The sequence below is a fragment of the Sus scrofa genome, chromosome 14 (assembly GCF_000003025.6).
Source record: "Sus scrofa isolate TJ Tabasco breed Duroc chromosome 14, Sscrofa11.1, whole genome shotgun sequence".
In the NCBI taxonomy this organism is placed as follows: domain Eukaryota; kingdom Metazoa; phylum Chordata; class Mammalia; order Artiodactyla; family Suidae; genus Sus; species Sus scrofa.
The window spans coordinates 34,321,232-34,341,083 of record NC_010456.5 but is presented as its reverse complement, the minus strand read 5'-3'; the positions used below and the strand labels follow the sequence as shown (position 1 = coordinate 34,341,083).

The 19,852-nt window shown below is 42.2% G+C and overlaps 1 protein-coding gene across 3 annotated transcripts in view; it reads right to left on the bottom strand.

Moving 5' to 3' along the window:
• TAOK3 (TAO kinase 3) overlaps positions 1-19,068 on the bottom strand; it is a 192,219-nt gene extending 173,151 nt beyond the window's left edge. Inside the window, exon 1 of one of the 3 annotated variants that reach the window (XM_001924400.7) lies at positions 18,754-19,068. The gene's annotated coding sequence lies outside the window, so the exon portion shown is untranslated. Of the gene's footprint in view, positions 1-8,685; positions 9,823-18,753 lie in introns of those variants that run through there. The other 2 variants (XM_021073054.1, XM_003483429.4) reach the window with 2 other exon arrangements.

Below are 19,852 nucleotides of genomic sequence, written 5' to 3'. Positions count from 1 at the left end.
TAAGTTCTGGAGAGGTAATGTACAGCATGGTGATTATAGTTAACACCCTATTGTATATTTGAAAGTTGCAAATAAAGAAGAAAGTTACTAAAAGAGTAAATTTTGTTGTTGTTGTTTTTAGGGCCACACCCACAGGATATGAAATTCCCAGGCTAGGGGTCAAATAGGAACCGCAGCTGCTGCCACAGCCACAGCCTTGCAGGATCTGAGCCATGTCTGCAACCCACACCATAGCTCACAGCAACTCCAGATCCCCAGCTCAGTGAGCAAGGCCAGGGATTGAACCTGCATCCTCATGGATACTAGTCAGATTCATTTCTACTGCACACCAACAGGAATTCCCTGAAAGAGTAAATCTTAAAATCTCTCTCACAAGGAAAAAAATTTAACTATGTAAGGTGACTATGTGTGTGATAAGAACTCTTAGGATTTACTCTCTTAGCAACTTCCATGTATAACATACAGCAGTGTTAATTATATATTTATCATGTACTTTACATTTCTTGGTCAATGTTAACTAAATTCACTATGGTAGTCATTTCACTATATATATAATGAAATAAAACTGGGGAAAAAATAAAGAGGGAAACAAAACAGGAAGTTTTCATTTGGGGGGTCCTATATGCTCTTTGGCATCAATGCAAAGGAAGGCACAGACTATTTCAAATTAAAGCAAAAGACATTCAACTGAGGATTTCCCATCATTGCTCAGTGGTTAACGAATCCAACTAGGAACCATGAGGTTGCGGGTTTGATCCCTGGCCTTGCTCAGTGGGTTAAGGATCCAGCATTGCTGTGAGCTATGGGGTAGGTCACAGATGCGGCTTGGATCCCAAGTTGCTGTGGCTGTGGCATAGGCTGGCGACTATAGCTCCGATTGGACCCCTAGCCTGGGAACCTCCATATGCCACAGGAGCGGCCTAGAAAAGGCAAAAAGTCCCCCAAAAAAGACATTCAATTGAAGTAACGAGTATTCTTTTTTTTTTTTTTTTTTTTTGCTTTTTAGGGCCGCACCCACACATATGGAAGTTCCCGGGCTAGGGGCTGAATCGCAGCTACAGCTGCTGGCCTACACCACAGCCACAGCAATGCCAGATCCAAGCTGCGTCTGCAACCTATACCACAGCTCACGGCACCACCGGCTCCTTAACCCACTGAGCAAAGCCAGGGATGGAACCTGCATCCTCATGGATCCTAGTGAAATTCGTTAACCACTGAGCCACAACAGGAACTCCATTAACAAATATTCTTATATTTAAACTTCTGAGTATATATTTCATCTTCCCTGATAGAATTCCCAGTTTTGTGAGGGCAGGAATTATATATAATTAATTCCAATATCCCTTCACAGAGCCCAAGTTACACACAGTAGCCACTTAACTATAATTACTTACAGAAGTAGGTAAGAATACTTCTTGGTTATATAAAATGTAATGATCACATTTAATCTATAATGAAAGGACACAAAGTTATTAATAAGAGAACTAAACCTCCATGTGTGGCTGGCTATACCATTTTAAGGAAGAAAACAAAATCATATACATGTATATATATAATATGTATGTATATCTACGGATAGATACATACAAATACACACTTACACAGTTTCTCATAAGGAAATACAAACATGTCAGCCATAAACAGTTACAAAAGTGTCTTCATTTGCCTTGCATATTTCTATAAATGAGGTAACAGATCAGACCCAAATTAGAAAGCTATTCAGAAGTTCCCGTCGTGGCGAAGTGGTTAACGAATCCGACTAGGAACCATGAGGTTGCAGGTTTGATCCCTGCCCTTGCTCAGCGGGTTAAAGATCCGGTGTTGCCGTGAGCTGTAGTGTAGATTGCAGACGCAGCGTGGATCCCGCGTTGCTGTGGCTCTGGTGTAGGCTGGTGGCTACAGCTCCGATTGGACCCCTAACCTGGGAACCTCCATATACCGCAGGAGCGGCCCAAGAAATGACAAAAAGACAAAAAAAAAAAAAAAAAAGAAAGAAAAAGAAAAAGAAAGCAAGCTATTCAGGTCCCTTGAATATCATGAGGATTGGTTTTTTTTTTTTTAATTTTATTTATTTATTTATTTTTTGTCTTTTTGCCATTTCTTGGGCCGCTCCTACGGCATATGGAGGTTCCCGGGCTAGGGGTGGAATCGCAGCTATAGCCGCCGGCCTACGCCAGAGCCACAGCAACGCAGGATCTGAGCCGCATCTGCGAACTACACCACAGCTCACGGCAATGCCAGATCCTTAACCCACTGAGCAAGGGCGGGGATCGAACCTGCAACCTCATGGTTCCCAGTCAGATTTGTTAACCACTGCGCCACCACGGGAACTACAGGATTGTTGACTTTACTTTTAGGCAGGTATGATGAAACGGTTTTACTAATTTCTTTTCTTGCAAATCAAAGTCAGGTACCTCAGCATTAGGCTAGGGACAGGGAAAGATTTAATTGTAAGATATGGTCCTCGTATTCAAAATGTTTACATCATTAGTAGATGATAGAAAATGCTATGCATATGTTCATTTGTTGGTTTACTACTTTAAAAATTACTCAGGAATTTGCAGAAAAATAGTAAAAGCTTAATTAGGAAAAGTTGGAAACAATGTAAACTTTACACAGTGTCTTAAAAAAAAGGTAAAATCTGAACAGACAGAGAAGGGAAGAGGGCTTTTTGAGTGAAGTAAATAGTACCAGAAGGAGTTCCCGTCATGGTGCAGTGGTTAACAAATCCAACTAGGAACCATGAGGTTGCGGGTTCGGTCCCCGCCCTTGCTTAGTGGGTTAAGATCCGGCGTTGCCATGAGCTGTGGTATAGGCTGAAGACGCGGCTCAGATCCCGCGTTGCTGTGGCTCTGGCGTAGGCCGGTGGCTACAGCTCAGATTAGACCCCTAGCCTGGGAACCTCCATTTGCCAAAGGAGCGGCCCAAAGAAATAGCAAAAAAAACAAAACAAACAAACAAAAAGTACCAGGAGCACAGACTGAATGGGTAATGTGTTTGAAAGACAGGCTGGCTTCAAGAGAGCAGAAAGAATGGGCCAAGGAATACAGGAAATGAAGTTGGGTAAGTAGTGTGTGACAGATTAAAAAGGGCATCAAGGAGTTTCCTTATGGTGCAATGGTTTAAGGGTCTGCCATGGTTGCTGCAGTGGCTCAGGTCACTGCTGTGGCACAGGTTTGATTCCTGGTCTGGGAATTTCCCCATGCCATGGGTGAAACCAAAAAAGAAAAAGGAAAAAAAATGAAAGGGCATCAAAATTCTGGCAGAATATGTTAGATTTAATGTAGTGGAAGCCAAGGAAACAATGGGGCTTTCCAAAAAGGGGAATGATGTCCTAAAAATAGTAGCATTTAAAAAAAAAATATAAAAAGGAGTTCCCATCATGGCTCAGTGGTTAACGAATCCGACTAGGAACCATGAGGTTGTGGGTTTGATCCCTGGCCTGGCTCAGTGGGTTAAGGATCCGGCGTTGCTGTGAGCTGTGCTATAGGTCGAAGACTCAGCTCGGATCCTGCGTTGCTGTGGCTCTAGTGAAGGCCAGTGGCTACGACTCCGATTAGACCCCCTAGCCTGGGAACCTCCATATGCCGTGGGTGCAGCCCTAGAAAATACGAAAAAAGAAAAAAAGAAAAAATAATAAAAATAAAAATAGTAGCATTTAAGGAAAGTTAATTAGGATGAGTTGGAAAAAACAGATGTGAAGGAAGGCAATTGTGGTAATCCAGGAATGAGGCAATAAGGGCCTAAGTGGGATGGGTGCACACAGATAAAGTGCATTTTAGTGGCAATGTGATGGGCCTTGAGATTGAGAAATTAGGGAGCACCAGAAATAAGGATGAGATGCAGACTAATCCAGGGACTGGCCATCAGGTAAAGGGGTTACACCACAGATTAAAGATCTAGACATTTTGGGAGTTCCCACTGTGGCTCAGTGGGTTACGAACCTGACTAGTATCCATGAGGATGAGGGTTCAATCCCTGGCCTCATTCAGTGAGTTAGGGATCTGGCATTGCCCTGAGCTGTGGTGTAGGTCACAGATGCGACTCAGATCCTATGTGGCTGTGGAATAGTTTGGCAACTACAGCTTCCATTCAACCTCCAGCCTGGGAATTTCCACATGCTACAGGTACAGCCCTAAAAAAGAAAAAAAAAAAAAAAAAAAAAAAAAAAAAAGATCTGGACATTTCAAACACTAGAAATATACTCACAAAGCCTAAATGTTTTTCAAGTGCCCTTTAAGTAGTTTCACTGTTTTACTTAGTGAATTTACTGCAGGAGTCCCCAGTTTCACAACTGCTTTGCTAACACAGCCCCATGAAAACTTGCTTATGTAAAAATTCGTTGTTTTTCAATACAAAGTTAAATAACCCATTACAGGATCTAAGCCCCCAGAGATTAACATACTGAGAACAGAAAAACATTTTTCTTTATACTCAAATGTGTATTCTCTATTGTCTTGTTTACAACCCCTCCACCAAAAAACCCACCAAACAAACAACAAACAACTCCAAAAACAATCCACCTGCCAAAAACCCAACTCATTTTTTAGGTGATCTAAAATTTGGAAATATAGTTCTAACTTGATCTGACAATGATCCTATCAGAAGAAAACCAACCAACTCTAGTGAGAAAATGAATTAAAAAAATCAATACTTTGACACATTGCTTTCCTGAATTGGGCTATCAAATTGGGAAGATATTCTCTGAAGTCAAAAACAAGGAGAAAAGTGTTACTAAAGCTAAATTTGGCAGACTCATTTTTTTGATTAAATATTTAAGTCTGCAGTCAACTCTTCCTCTGCCTCCACTCTCCTCTTAGAATGGGTAGTAAGTACAGAATGCGGTAAGTGAGGTAAGGTAAAGAAGATTTCTAGATTTCATTCAAATGCTCTCCCTTCTGTTATCACAACACTGATCCTATTATCTCTACATGATTGCATGCATTGTTTTATACTTATTGCCATGGTCATTTTCTGGTAGAGCTGTGAATAAGACTTTAAATGTCCCAAAGTAGCAAAAATAACCCTATTGATGATCACTCACTGAGCTCTTCCTTTACATTGCATGGCCAAAGTTGTGCTTTTCACCCACAAGCTCATTTAATCCTCTCAGCAATCCTGTGAGGTTGGTATTGTGATTATGCCCATTTTACAGTGGTAGAAAGCTGGTGAACTAGTAAGTGGCAGATGTGCTCATCTGGCATGCTCCTGTTAGTCAGTAGATTATACTGCCAACCCCAAATATATGTGACCGAAACCAAAAGTAAGAGATTATGAAACTGGGCATGCTACTCATTGTGTCAAAGGGTTTGGGAAGAGCATCAGTGATATAAATGGGTAGATTCCTTGACTCAATTCTAACCTTTTCTTATACTGGAAACACTGAACTCTTTACCTAAACCAGAGTGTAGTAGGACACACGGTACATTACTATCTGATGGTATTGACAGGATCTCAATATCTTCTTTTTGGGGGGCTGCATTTACAGCATGTGGAAGTTTCTGGGACAGGGATCGAACCTGTGCTGCAGTTGGAGCTTGCAGCAAAGCAGGATCCTTAACCCACTGGGCCACAAGAGAACTTCCTCCATACTTCCTTAATTTGATTCACATTAAAAAAAATTAAACAAACCAAAAAAACGCTACTTAGATCAGCCCGGTCAAGATGAATTAGGCTGATTGGTGACATCAAAATGCTTTTTTTTTTTTTTGTCTTTTTGCCATTTCTTGGGCCGCTCCCTCGGCATACAGAGGTTCCCAGGCTAGGGGTCGAATAGGAGCTGTAGCCACCGGCCTACGCCAGAGCCACAGCAACGTGGGATCCGAGCCGCGTCTTCAACCTACACCACAGCTCACAGCAACGCGGGATCCCTAACCCACTGAGCAAGGCCAGGGATCGAATTTCCTGGTTCCTAGTCAGATTCGTTAACCACTGAGCCACAACAGGAACTCCCAAAATGCTTTTAAAAAAGTATTTTCTTAGTAGAACTCCCTTGACCTAAGCAAACTATTAACTCCTACCAATAACCCTGAAATAGAAACAAACTTTTTTTTTTTTTTGCTTTTCTAGGACCACATCTGGGGCATATGGAAATTCCCAGGCTAGGTATCCAAACAGAGCTATAGCTGCCAGCCTATGCCACAGCTACAGCAACTTGGGATCTGAGCTGTGTCTGCAACCTACACCATAACTTTCAGCAACAATGGATCCCCAACCTACTTAGTGAGGCCAGGGATCAAACCCGCATCCTCATGGAGACTAGTCAGATTTGTTTCCACTGTGCCACAACGGGAACTCCCCAAAATGAGCTTTTTAAAGATACTTCTCAGTACATAAAATATATTCATAAGAAAACACTTTTAAAAATAACTCTCCTCCTTATGTATCTGGGCAGAGATGTCATATTTCCTCCACAAAGCTTCCTTTTATGTTGCAACAGTAAGAATCCCAATTTTAAGCTGAACCAGAACAGCAGAACTGCAAACTCCTTTGCAAGAGATGATTATTTTTATTAGTATTTCATACAAATTGTCTAAATATGATGGGACACTTTACATTTTAACTCCACAATATTTTTCACTAGAAAGTAAAGCAGTTATAGTTTCAAGTTGTTTCCCCTCATCCCTCTTTTTTTCTGCTAACACATGGTCTTTCACAAAAGAGTCAGTGTGATCACTGCAGACTGAAGATAATAGATACGACTAAGGTCCACTCCAGAAGATTATGCACATGTCAAGTAAGTCAGAGTTTAAAACTTGTCATCTGAGCATGGAAACAGCAAACGGTTATAACTGCTTAAATGAACATGTACAAATTAGTAGGATGCAATTAGTAACTACCACTTTTCCTTCCAACTAGTGGTGTTTTGGCAGGCAGCCAGAAGATCTGCAGTAATCTGTCACTACTGTGAAGCCCCACCCACTTCCTCTGGCCCACCCCCACCCAAACTGACTGGAATACTTTTGGAGCGCTAATATAATTCTCAATCATGATAAATGTCCTCCTTATCTATGAATACTGAAATTTACATCATTTGCACTTTTAAGTCTTTAACATTCATACATCCAAAGGAACAAAAACCATGTATTTCAAAGATTATTTGAAAGTTTTAATTTCTTTTTTTATATGGAAGAATACGTGTCCCCAAATCTGTAATATCTGCTGCGATGCCTCTTGAATGAAAATGTATCCTATGTACAATTATAAGACTTTAATTTACACATCCATTAAGTAAAATATTAGGAGTGGGTTATACACATTTCATTTAAACCTTGTTCCTAAAGCCTAGTAAATATGAGAAGGAAACTATTAAGGTACCTTTCTTGGATTATAAAATATTTTGCACGAATTTTTAAATATACAATCTGTGAGATATTAAGTACAAAATTATATACTTGCCAACTTCATCTAATTTCACTTTATGGACTAAAGTAATCTCATAAATTATTATCTCATACCTAAGATATTTTATTTTTATACTTTAGTAACTAACCTTAATTACTAAACAACAACAACAAAAAGAAAAAGAAGTAAATGTGACCAAATCTCCTGACTTTTCTGTCTCTAAAACTGATATTACATTAAAGAAATGGCTCTGCTTTCTGTTCTTATGCCCTTTCTGTAAAAGACAGAGAGGAAGTGGCCTTGTTATTTTTTAAGATTTCCAGGATGAATAGTGTGCCATTTTGAGTAGCTTAACTTTGAAATATTGTCTTATAGTGATAATATCATTAGCATAAACTGCATTCATTTAATAAAGATGATCTTCAGTATATTTAATATTTTTGTTTCAGAGGCTCTTCTGACAAGATTTGATGTTTTATTTGCCGTTCTGTATTAATTCTCCAGGAGAAAGGAAAAATCAAAACATTTTGAAAAAAATTCCCACTAATATTTAGTTGTAAAATATCAAATTACAAATTAAAATAGAGCATATGAACCCAGTGACTTTTGAGGTTGATTGCTCTCAGCTGGACTTTGAGCTAAGGTCATAAATATTCACAGGAAATTCAACAGTTTATTAGCTATGTTTAGACATAAACCATATTTATAATAAAACATTAAATGTAAAACAAAACACTAAGCTTACTCACAGTAGACCTTCTCAAATGGATGTCTTACATTTCCAATCCAACAACTAAAGACTTTACAAATTCTTTATTTAGCCACAGCAAACACTAAGATTGTCCCACAGATGGTTTTCTTTAAAAAGCTGCCTCTTATTCACTTAAGGAAAGATAAAACCGAACTCCACTTCAGTTGCTAAGAACAAGACCATGCTATCAGCACCTTCATCCCGAGAAAGGAAGTTATTATAGACACAGTTTTATAAATGAGGCTTAAAGAGAGTACTTCCTGGTCAGACAGTTAACATCAACAGCGTTTCATACAGCCTTGCATTTTGAAATTCTGCATAGAGCTTTCTAAAAATTTTTCCTATTTTTTTCCCTCCAGTCCCTACAGCAGAGGAAAATACCCCCAGCTCAAAAAATCTGAAGTTAAAATCTACACAATTCTATCAATGCCTACCATAATGGTTGTTTTTACTGATAGTATCAGCCTAAGTTTTAGTTATTTTACATTTACCCACCCTCCATCTCCCCCCTCCTTATGTGCCAGAATGAGGTTTCCGGGACACAACACTATAAGCTAAAGAAAGAACTTATTTAAAGGAGGACAACTCACCACCAATTCTTTGATAATGAAGAAAATGCCAGGAACCATTCACACTTTAATTTTCAAATTTAAAGTTAATTCTCTTTTAAACTTATATACATGTGTCATATATATAAACTCCAAGAAACCTTGTACAATCCAAATAACAAACTGCAGATAAAACAAAGCGTGACCTGGGCGCTGCTCATTACTATCGGTACTGCAAGCTGAAGTATTTCCTGTTACAACTCCCATTGGTTCCCACAGGTGCAAGTGCCTTATGGGTGTTGCCGGTTTGCCCTTCCTTTGGTAAGTGAACTGCTAAAGGAGATGTCAGGTTGGCACAATCAATGCTAAGAACTATTAGGGCAGAACTACCTTGGGCTAGTACCAAGAGCCTCCCAAACTAGGTTGATTGGGAATTAGTGATGACCTAATTCAAAAGACCTGGAGGAAATTTATTTCAATAAACTTTCATGATTGTTCTAAAATGCACTGTATTAGGCTAGTATGTATAGAGTGAAGATCTTTTAAAAAAAAAAAAAAAGAGTGTATGTGACTTCACTCAACAAAGATGTAGTAATTGCTTTCTCTGTGCAAAGCAATAAGAATACAGTACCAAACAAAACAAAGTCCCTGTGGTCATTCATGCACCATCTAGTAGACTTCCAACTGTTTCATATATAATGAGAAAACTTCCATAAAGGCAGAGACTAAAGAAATTTGCATGGAAATTTTGAAAGTCAGTTGTAGTGCCCATTACTAAAAAGCATCTTAATTAAGGCCACACCACCCTAAACCTAAAAGAACTTCTCCAGAACCCAGTACATAAAAACAGAATTCTTAATGCTTTCAATGTTTCGAAAAGGCCAGGTTGGATGTAGGCAATGGCATATGTCCCAGCAGGGAAAAGGAAAAACTCACCATGAGTCACCAGTGACTAAGTTCTTTTAATTCAGGCTTAAAACACATTTCAAACCCAATTACTTGTATGTGCAGAAAACTGATAACCCCAAATTAACATCAGAAGCTTGATTTGACAAATTTTCAGGGTTATTATCAGCATCTAAGAAAAACAAGTCCAGGGATAATGCCCCTGGACTGAATTTTACCACAATTTTGGTCTTACAAATCCTTTTTTATCATTTATTTATATATATTTTTTTCTACTGTACAGCATGGTGACCCAGTTACACTTACATGTATACATTCTTTTTTTACACATTACGTGTTCCATCGTGTGTGAATAGACAGAATTCCCAGTGCTACACAGCAGGATCCCATTGCTAATCCATCCCCAAGGCAACATTCTGCATCTACTTACCCCAAGATCCTAGTCCCTCCCTCCCTAGGCCCCTTCCCCCTTGGCAACCACGAGTCTGTTCTCCAAGTCCATGATTTTCTTTTCTGTGGAAAGGTTCCTTTGTGCCGTATATTATATTCCAGATATAAGTGATATCATACGGTATTTGTCTTTCTCTTTCTGACTTACTTTACTCAGGATGAAAGTCTCTAGTTCCATCCATGTTACTGCAAATGTCATTATTTTGTTCTTTTTCATGGCTGAGTACTATTCCTTTGTGTATATATACCACATCTTCCTAATCCAATCATCTATTGGTGGACATGTGGGTTGATTCCATGTCTTGACTATTGTGAATAGTGCTCCAATGAACATGTGAGTGCATGTGTCTTTTTTAAGGAGAGTTTTGTCTGCATATATGCCCAAGAATGAGATTGCTGGGTCATATGGTAGTTCTACATATAGTTTTCTAAGATACTTCCATACTGTTCTCCATAGTGGATGAACCAGCTTACATTCCCACCAGCAGTGCAGGAGGGTTCCCTTTTCTCCACATCCCCTCCAGCACTTGTTATTTTCGAACTTATTAATGATGGTGTGATTAATACCACACACCAGTATTGGTGTGATGGTCTTCTAAATCTTTACTGACTAAGGGCTGTGTCAGCAGCTTCCATTAGATATTATTATAATGAATGTAGTTTTTTAAGGTTGTGGCCAGATGGGACAGAATTGTCTTGGATGTTATGATGTGGTAGGAATGGCTTTCATTTGTGTTTGATAAAACAAAAATACACTATATTCAAAGCTTCTCAGAGAAAAGTGTAAAACCCAAAGAATAAACTATACAAACTGTACTCTCCCAAGCTATACTTCTTAAGGATTTTACTTCCTATCTTTCTTTCTTTCCTTTCTTCCTTCCTCCCTCCCTTCCTTCCTTCCTTTCTGCTTTTTTAGGGCTGCACCAGAGGCATATGGAGGTTCCCATGCTAGAGGTTGAATCGGAGCTACAGCTGCCAGCCTATACCACAGTCAGCAATGCCAGATCCGAGCCAGGTCTGCAACCTACACCATAGCTCACGGCAACACCGGATCCCTAACCCACTGAGTGAGGCCAGAGATTGAACCCGCATCCTCATGGGTACTAGTGGGATTTGTTTCTGCTGTGCCACAACTAGAACTGCCACTTACTATGTTTCAACCAACAAAATCTTTTTAGCCACAAGTGGGAGGAATTCCCAGAGCCAAGTTGATCTATTTAGTTATTCAATAAATATTTACTGAGCAACTACTACATGCTAGGTAGGCACTGTTATATGAGTTGGGGAGAGAGCAATAATTAAAAAATCTCGGAGTTGCCGTCATGGCGCAGTGGTTAACGAATCTGACCAGGAACCATAAGGTTGCAGGTTCGCTCCCTGGCCTCGCTCAGCAGGTTAAGGATCTGGCATTGCTGTGAGCTGCGGTGTAGGTCACAGATGAGGCTCGGATCCTGCGTTGCTGTGGCTGTGGCGTAGGCTAGCGGCTACAGCTCCGATTAGAGCCCTAGCCTGGGAACCTCCATATGCCTCGGGAATCGGCCCTAGAAAAGGCAAAAACAAACAAACAAAAAAAACCCTCTGCTTTCACAGAGTCTAAATTTCACAGAGTCTATGTGTGGGGATATATGACAAAGACATAAAATATCTGGTGCGTGGAGTTCCCACTGAGGGTTAAGGATCCAATGTTGTCTCTGTGGCAGTGCAAGTTTGTTCACTGGCCTAGGAACTTCCAAATGCCACGAATGCAGCCAAAAAAGGGGGGGAAAAGCCAAAAAAAGGAGAATATAAATACATATATTTTAAATATATATATAGTGAGTCAGAATGGTGTCTTCTCCCCACTATGAAGAATACAATATGAAAGATAACAGAAGAGATAACAATAAATTTATTTGTTCACAGCTGAAAATTGATTATATCACAAAGTAAGGAATTTTGCTTTAGAAGACTAGAGTGTTAGAATTTTCCCAGCCTTCACCACAGACTCAAGTTAGCACTACCTTCTGCTGCAAATGAATCTTATTTACTTTGTTGCTAATACCTAGAGAAAGGAAAACTTCCAAAGACCTAAATTAGAACCTATTCCTTACAGGTAAAAAATATCACTTAAGGAAACGAAACAACAAATTCCCAACACCCAGAGTCAAAGGTCACTCCAGGAAATATTATCAGGCTGAGTGTGAACATACAAGTTTCCACATACTTGCTACCACCAGTATCAATTTACCAAGTGTCAGGGTCAAAAGTCCTTCATGAAAGAATTATCGGTTATCTTCACTGGTAGCAATAATTATATTTAAACATTATTATTGTTATTATTTTAGGACCTCAGGTGCAGCATAGGGAAGTTCCCAGGCTAGGGGTCTAATCGGAGCTACAGCTGCCAGCCTACACCACAGCCACAGCAACGCAGGATCCGAGCCTCGTCTGTGACCTACACCACAGCTCACGGCAATGCCAGATCCTTAACCTGCTGAGTGAGGCCAGGGATCGAACCTGCAACCTCATGGTTCGTAGTTGGATTCATTTCTGCTGCACCACGATGGGAACTCCTGAATCACTTTATTTAACACTCTTTTGATGTACTAAAAAGCCCTCAGTGAGCACAGGAAACTAAATGTGAGCATAAATATAATCCACTAATCTGCTGATCATTAATTAATTAATTCAATTAACATCTATTGAGCGTCCGTCATACTTTGTGCTGGGCACTATATGTGGTATGGGGATGCAAAGGTGAATATGACCATGTCTGCCTTCACAGTGCTCACAAGCTTGTTAAAGACAAACACATGTAAACAATGAACTGGTATACAATGAGAGATTTACACAAAAGACAAGGGAAGCATAAAGGTAACTGAAGCATAATATGTAATTTTGATCTCTGCTATTAAATCTTGACCTAGGTCAGTTAAAAACTGTATTTAGGTGGGTTTTGGAAATATTTGTGTATTTACAGACAAATCCTTCAAGAAGTAAAGGCTAATGTTCACAACAGAATGGAAAATTAGCCATAAACTATGATTCTGTTTTGTGTGCCTACTGCCAAGACTAATTAGATTATTAGTTTATTTAAGAAAACATTCTGCTTTGGAGTTCCCATTGTGGCTCAAGGAAATGAATCCGACTATTATCCACGAGTGTGTGAGTTCAATTCCCGACCCTACTCAGTGGGTTAAGGATCTGGTGTTGCCCTGAGCTATGGTGTAGGTAGGTCACAGACATGGCTCAGATCTGGCATTGCTGTGTTGTGGCATATAGGCTGGCAGCTGCAGCTCTGATTCGACCCCTAGCCTGGGAACTTGTATATGCAGTGGATGCGGCCCTAAAAAAGACAAAATAAATGAGCATAACAAATATGGGGTTGATTCTGCCATCCATCATTTCACTGAGGGCAGGGGTGAGGTGAAAGGGCCCCAAACACTAGACTCCAGCACATCAATTCCCAGTATTAGGAACTAAGGCTACATGGGCCTCATGGGAGTAGGTTTTTTTTTTTTTTTTTTTTTTTTTTTTTTTTTTTTTTTTTGGTCTTTTTTGCTATTTCTTGGGCTGCTCCCTGGGCATATGGAGGTTCCCAGGCTAGGGGTGTAATCAGAGCTGTAGCCACCAGCCTACGCCAGAGCCACAGCAACGCAGGATCCGAGCCGCGTCTGCAACCTAAACCACAGCTCACAGCAACGCCAGATCGTTAACCCACTGAGCAAGGGCAGGGACCGAACCCACAACCTCATGGTTCCTAGTCGGATTCGTTAACCACTGCGCCACGACGGGAACTCCGGGAGTAGGTTTTGTTAGGTATAAAATGTTTATTGAGGTATATTTCTTTTCTCACCCATGCTGGGGATGAAAATGTGTATTTCTGAGAGAGTAGACAAAAGCTGGGAGAAGATCTGTGTTAAATCAAGAAACTGACCCCTATGTCATTACGTTGTAAAATAAAAATAATCTACAAAGACTTTTTTTTTTTTTTCTTTTTAGGGCCATACCCATGACATATGGAAGTTCCCAGGTTAGGCATCAAATCAGAGCTGCAGCTGCCAGCCTATGCCACAGCCACAGCAAGACCCGATCTGAGATGCATCTGTGACCTACACCACAGCTCAGGGCAACCCGGGATCCTTAACCCACTGAGCAGGGCCAGGGATCGATGGATACTAGTTGGTTTCATTACTGCTGAGCTATAATGAGAACTCCTACAAAGACTTTAAATATACTCCAATGTCTCTACTAAACTACTAAAAAATGCATTAGGTTGATTTTATAAAGTATTTAGGTTCCTTTAACAACATACAGCTGGAATAATAAAATTCATCCATTTGGAGTTCCCGTCGTGGCGCAGTGGTTAACGAATCCGACTAGGAGCCATGAGGTTGCGGGTTCGGTCCCTGCCCTTGCTCAGCGGGTTAACGATCCGGCGTTGCCGTGAGCTGTGGTGTAGGTTGCAGACGCGGCTCGGATCCCGCGTTGCTGTGGCTCTGGCGTAGGCCAGTGGCTACAGCTCCGATTCAACCCCTAGCCTGGGAACCTCCATATGCCGCGGGAGCGGCCCAAAGAAATAGCAAAAAGACAAAAAAAAAAAAAAAAAAATTCATCCATTTAATTCCTACTATCATAAAAATTCTGAATGCTTTTTAATTTGGTGCCCATACCTTGTGAATGAGTTAGACCACATTATGGATCTTAAACTCAACACATTCAATTCATAACTACAGTTAAACATAACTAATTTTTTTTTAACTAAGGTGAGTCTGAGTTTAAGAAATAGAAACAAACTTTTAATGTATCCTCACAAATGACAAAGTAACTAATTAAATGGATGTTAAAGCTAAATAATCACAAACAAATCCCCACGCAGAAATGCAACTGTACATATCCCTTAACACTACTGGTAACTATTCTCTCTGCTTGATAGGACTCACTTAAGACTGAAAAGAAGTCTTCTCTTAGGAGAGTCACAAAACTCTTTTAGAGGGAAGCTTGCTTTCTGTTTGCCAGTCTGTTTTCTTTTTAGGGGAGGGAAGAAAGAAAAACTGGATGAAAAGATTATAAAAGGAAAGATACTTTTAATGGCTCTAAACTAAACTCTAAATAAAGAGACTCTAAAGTAAAAGTACCAAGAGTTACTTTTCATTCATTCTCCCCTACCACTGAAACCAACAAGTATGAACACTGGCAAGCAATGAGAACTTTTATTCAGGTTGGCTTAAACATTAAGCCAAATTAGATATCAAGGTAGACTCTAAGATTACAATGGTTTGACTGTATATGACTCAAGTGGTAAAGAAAGTATAAAATGGGTTATTGTATTTACTGGGCAGTACTTGAATCCTCCTGAACTAAGACTAAGAATAGTTTAAGAACCCTAAACCAAAAAGAATTTGCATTCTGGGAGTTCCCGTTGTGGCACAGTGGTTAACGAATCCAACTAGGAACCATGAGGTTGCGGGTTCTATCCCTGCCCTTGCTCAGTGGATTAAGGATCCAGCGTTGCCGTGAGCTGTGGTGTAGGTCGCAGATGTGGCTCGGATCCCGTGTGGTTGTGGCTGTGGTGTAGGCCGGCGGCTACAGCTCCGATTGGACCCCTAGCCTGGGAAACTCTATATGCCGTGGGAGTGGCCCAAGAAATGGCAAAAAGACAAAAAAAAAAAAAAAAAAAAAAAAAAAGAATTTGCATTCTGTGGTGGCCATAACCATTCATATGGAAGTGTGAGGCTCCTTCTTAATCTCTTTTTATTATATTTTTCAATTGAAAAGAAAGTTAAAATGGGCATAGGTGTAATGAATTTACATATTAATAGTTTCTCAAAATGTAGTTTTATTTTGTGAAACCATTGAAAATAAATTCCCACTGCATCCCTACCTTCCTAACCAACTCCCCCACCCCAACTCCATTTGCCTAGGAATAAACAGTTACTATCGGCCCTTCCTATCACTAAAAATTCGATTACAATGACTCTCCCTTCATGGTCTCTGGATCAATACTATAATATACTGTGGTTGAAATGACTGCTTTATTTTTATTTTATTATTATTATTATTATTTTGTTTGTTTTGCCTTTTCTAGGGCCGCACCCGCGGCATATGGAGGTTCCCAGGCTAGGGGTCGAATTGGGGCCGTAGCTGCTGCCCTACGCCAGAACCACAGCAACGCCAAATCCGAACCGCATCTGCAACCTACACCACAGCTCACGCCGGATCCTTAACCCACTGAGTGAGGCCAGATATCGAACCCACAACCCCATGGTTCCTAGTCAGATTCGTTAACCACTGAGCCACGACAGGAACTCCCTGAAATTACTGCTTTAGTAATCACTTGGGAGTATCAGAACACTTTCTTTTCTCCAGAGGAATTAAATTTAACGTTTTGTCTTGAGAAACTACCATTTTTACCAAACAGAAATAAGCTAACAAGCATGACGGAAGAGCTTATCTGCTCAAATATTTCTATCACTTAGCAGAATTATTGGTACTGAGATTCCCAATCCTTTCAAAGACCATTTCACCTGTTACATGCACTACAATAAGGAACACATATGCTCCTTGCAAATAACCTCTTGAGTTCAGTGACCTTATTTTTACTTGAATTCTACCTAGGGTTCTGGAAAAATAAATGTAATGTAAAAAAGTTACACTTAACACATCTTAAATATAGTGTCTCATATTTTAAGTTTGTATTTGTGTATTTCCTGTTATTGTTCCTCTCATCTCCATAATTTCTGTTTCTTAGGGAAGGAGGTCTAGTGGGTGGAATTTTCATAACCACATCAAGCTCCACACTCCTTGAGAGCATATAAGAACTGTTCTGTATCAGGTAATATTAAATAAAATTCCTCAAATGACACATTCCCTCTACTTATTATCACCCTGATGTAAGATGCCTTCAGTATTTTTTGTCTTGGGTTTTAAATAGGCAGTTCAATGTAAGCCTTCTACATTATGTCTTTGGGAAATAATACAACATTTCTTTCTTCCCCTTAGTGGAAGCTGCACATTACTGAACATGGGCAAAGGCTTCTAATAAGACAGTATTATAAACCTGAAACAAAGAAGATATCTAAATAACTACAAAATGATAGAGTAATTACATCTCCTGGTATTTTCCCCAAACCATCATTTTCTAAGTCTGCTTCCGTGAAAAAAGAACCCGTCACAAAGATAAGGGGTGAGGAGAAGCAACACACCAATAGAGAAAAAGAGGTTAAAAATTCAAATGCCAAACTGCAGAGTACAACCATAACAAAGCATGTGCATTCAGGAGAATATTAGAAAGGTAGTCAGGGCGGTATTAACATATCCTAAATACTCTGAACAACTAGCCCCGTCATTAATTTTCACATCCATCAAGGTAGGAGGCTGCACCCCAATTCCCACCCCCCATTGCTTTCCACTGTTTGTTTCAGCATTTTAATAGACACACACTTGCCTCCCACCAGGGCATAAAGTGTCTGGTTTAAATAGGCTTTTCTCTTTCAGCTTGTCCCAGAATTACGCCTAAAGCTCAGTCCTGGTGGCTTTTCAGGATGAAGAATCTAATTGGAAAATGCTGTTAGTTTAGCGACTCCAATACCTCTTTTCAAAATTTAGTTTGACCTTCCAAATGTCTTTCCAACACACGAAGATAAACAGTGAAACTTAGTATGCAGTTCCTGTAAGTCTGCATCGTAAACACTGATACTGATGTGCTGACAAACCTGAGTAAGTTTGTCAGCTCCTTGCTTAGTTGAAAGTGAGAAAGACAAGAGTCTATCAAAACAGCCTCACCAGTCCAAAACCTGGATCTCCAAAAGGGTCCCTTTCCCTTGCCACTGGTTTGTGGAGAGTTAAAGAAGCCCTTTCCAACTTTTCACTTTCTGATGAAGCTATCGAGGTCAGGAAGCTTCACTTTCAAGGCATCCACGCCCAACTCGGAGAAACAAACGCGAAGCCAGGGGGCCAGCGAGCAGAGGTCCGGCGGTCCCTCGCTCCAGCCCTTTCCAAGATTCCTATGCTTCGGCCCGACCCTCCAGCCTGCGCGTTAGAGTAGGAGACGGCTCATTACATAATCCCCGTTCCCCAGAGTCTCCCACAGAGTCACGGGGGCTCAGGCGGCCCCCAGTCTCCCACTCCGCCCTTAGGAAGCTCGGCTGACTGCACCCGGGGAGCGGCGGCCAGCTGCCCCGACTCGCCTGGCGCCGCGACCGGGACCCAGGCCCCTATAGTCACCCACGAGGGGCTGGGCCGCGCCTCCACGGGTAGCCCCCGGGTCCCAACTCAGACCTGGGTCCCAGCCCCCTCGGGGTGCGCCTCACGTCACAGCCACTGCCCCAGTCCCTCTCGGAGTCCCCCATCACACCTGCTGCCTCAAGCCCTCTCGGGGTCCCCTTGCGGCTCAGACCCGCTGTCCTGGCCCATTTCAGGGACCCTTCCCTTGAGTCTCTCTATCCCGGTCCCTCTTGGGGTCTCCCCTCAGACGCACTGTTCCGGTCCCTCTTGAGGTCTCCCCTCAGACCCATCGTTCCATTTCCCCTCAGGGCCCCCCCTCTGGTCCGCTGTCCCGGCCTCTCTCGGGTCCCCTTCCACCACACCCGATGTCCCAAGCCCTCTCAGGGTCCTCCTCTCAGAAACGCGGGGCGGCCCCTCTCCGAGACTCCTCAGCCAGAACTGTCAAACCCGCTGCCGAAACTCCCTCACTCGGTCCCTCGCCGACCCCACTCCGCCCTGAGTTCCTTCGCCCCGGCTCACTGTCACCTCCCTGCGCCCCGGTGCTCTCACCTCAGACCTGCTGTCACCACCCCGGGGCCCGGCGTCGCCGCCGCCGCTTCCTCTCCCACACTTGTTCCCGAATCGCTCTTCTGCCGCTTGTTCCCGGGAAGATCCCCAGGTCCGGTCGGTAAGCTACGGGTCCGGCTGCGCAGAGCCTCCGCTCGCGGTTTCCGCGTCGGGTGCCACTCTTGCACGCAGGACCCCACCGCCGCCGCCGCCGCCGCCGCCGCCGCCCCTGGGCGCCACACGGACCCTCCCGCTGCAGCCGCTGCTGCTGTCCGAGGTGCGGCTCCTGCCAGGGATGGCCAATCGCACCCGACTGCGCCGAGCGCGCTCCGCCCCGCCGTCCCAAGTCCGCCCGCCCCCTGCCCCTGACCACGCCCCCAGCCAGGCTCCAATAGGCTCTCTACTGACCTTCCCTGATCGCGGGGCACAGACTTAGGGCCAGATATAGGTACTTGATTGGAGGTGCCTTGGAAGCAGAGCTGTCGATGGTGCTTGAGGATTGGCGGAGTTGAATGTGGGCGGGACCGGGAGGGGCGGGGTTTCCTCAGACGCGGAAGACCTTGCAACTTCACTCACCCACTGGCCCGCCTCGGGTGCGGTCGTCCTTGTTTGCGCTGTGTTGGGGTCAAAGTTCATGGCACTCCCCTCTGAGCCTTTATTTTTCTGGGGAGACTCCCAGAGGCCAAGGCCCCTTGGGACTCTGGGAGACCACCATGCGAGAGCCTTTAAGGCGGTCCCGATTTCCCCGTTAGACCTGGCACAGCTTTCTAAATAATTCTGCCGTAAATCGATAACAGCAATTATTCACTCAGGACTTGTGAACGTTTCCTGTATTTAACCGCTTTTATATCTTTGGCAAGGGAGTTACACTTCCTTACATTGCATTCCGCAGACATCAGTATAATGATGTTGATGGGAAAAAAAAATCTACCTCCTAGATGCATAGTATGCACAACTAGGCATTTAGCACTGTCAGGGAGCGTTTTCATAGTTACAAGACCAAAGTTAAGAAATACTCAGTTTGAGGGTTATGATAATAATTACAAGTAAGGGAGTTTCCGTCGTGGCTCAACAGTTAATGAACCCGACTAGGAACCATGAG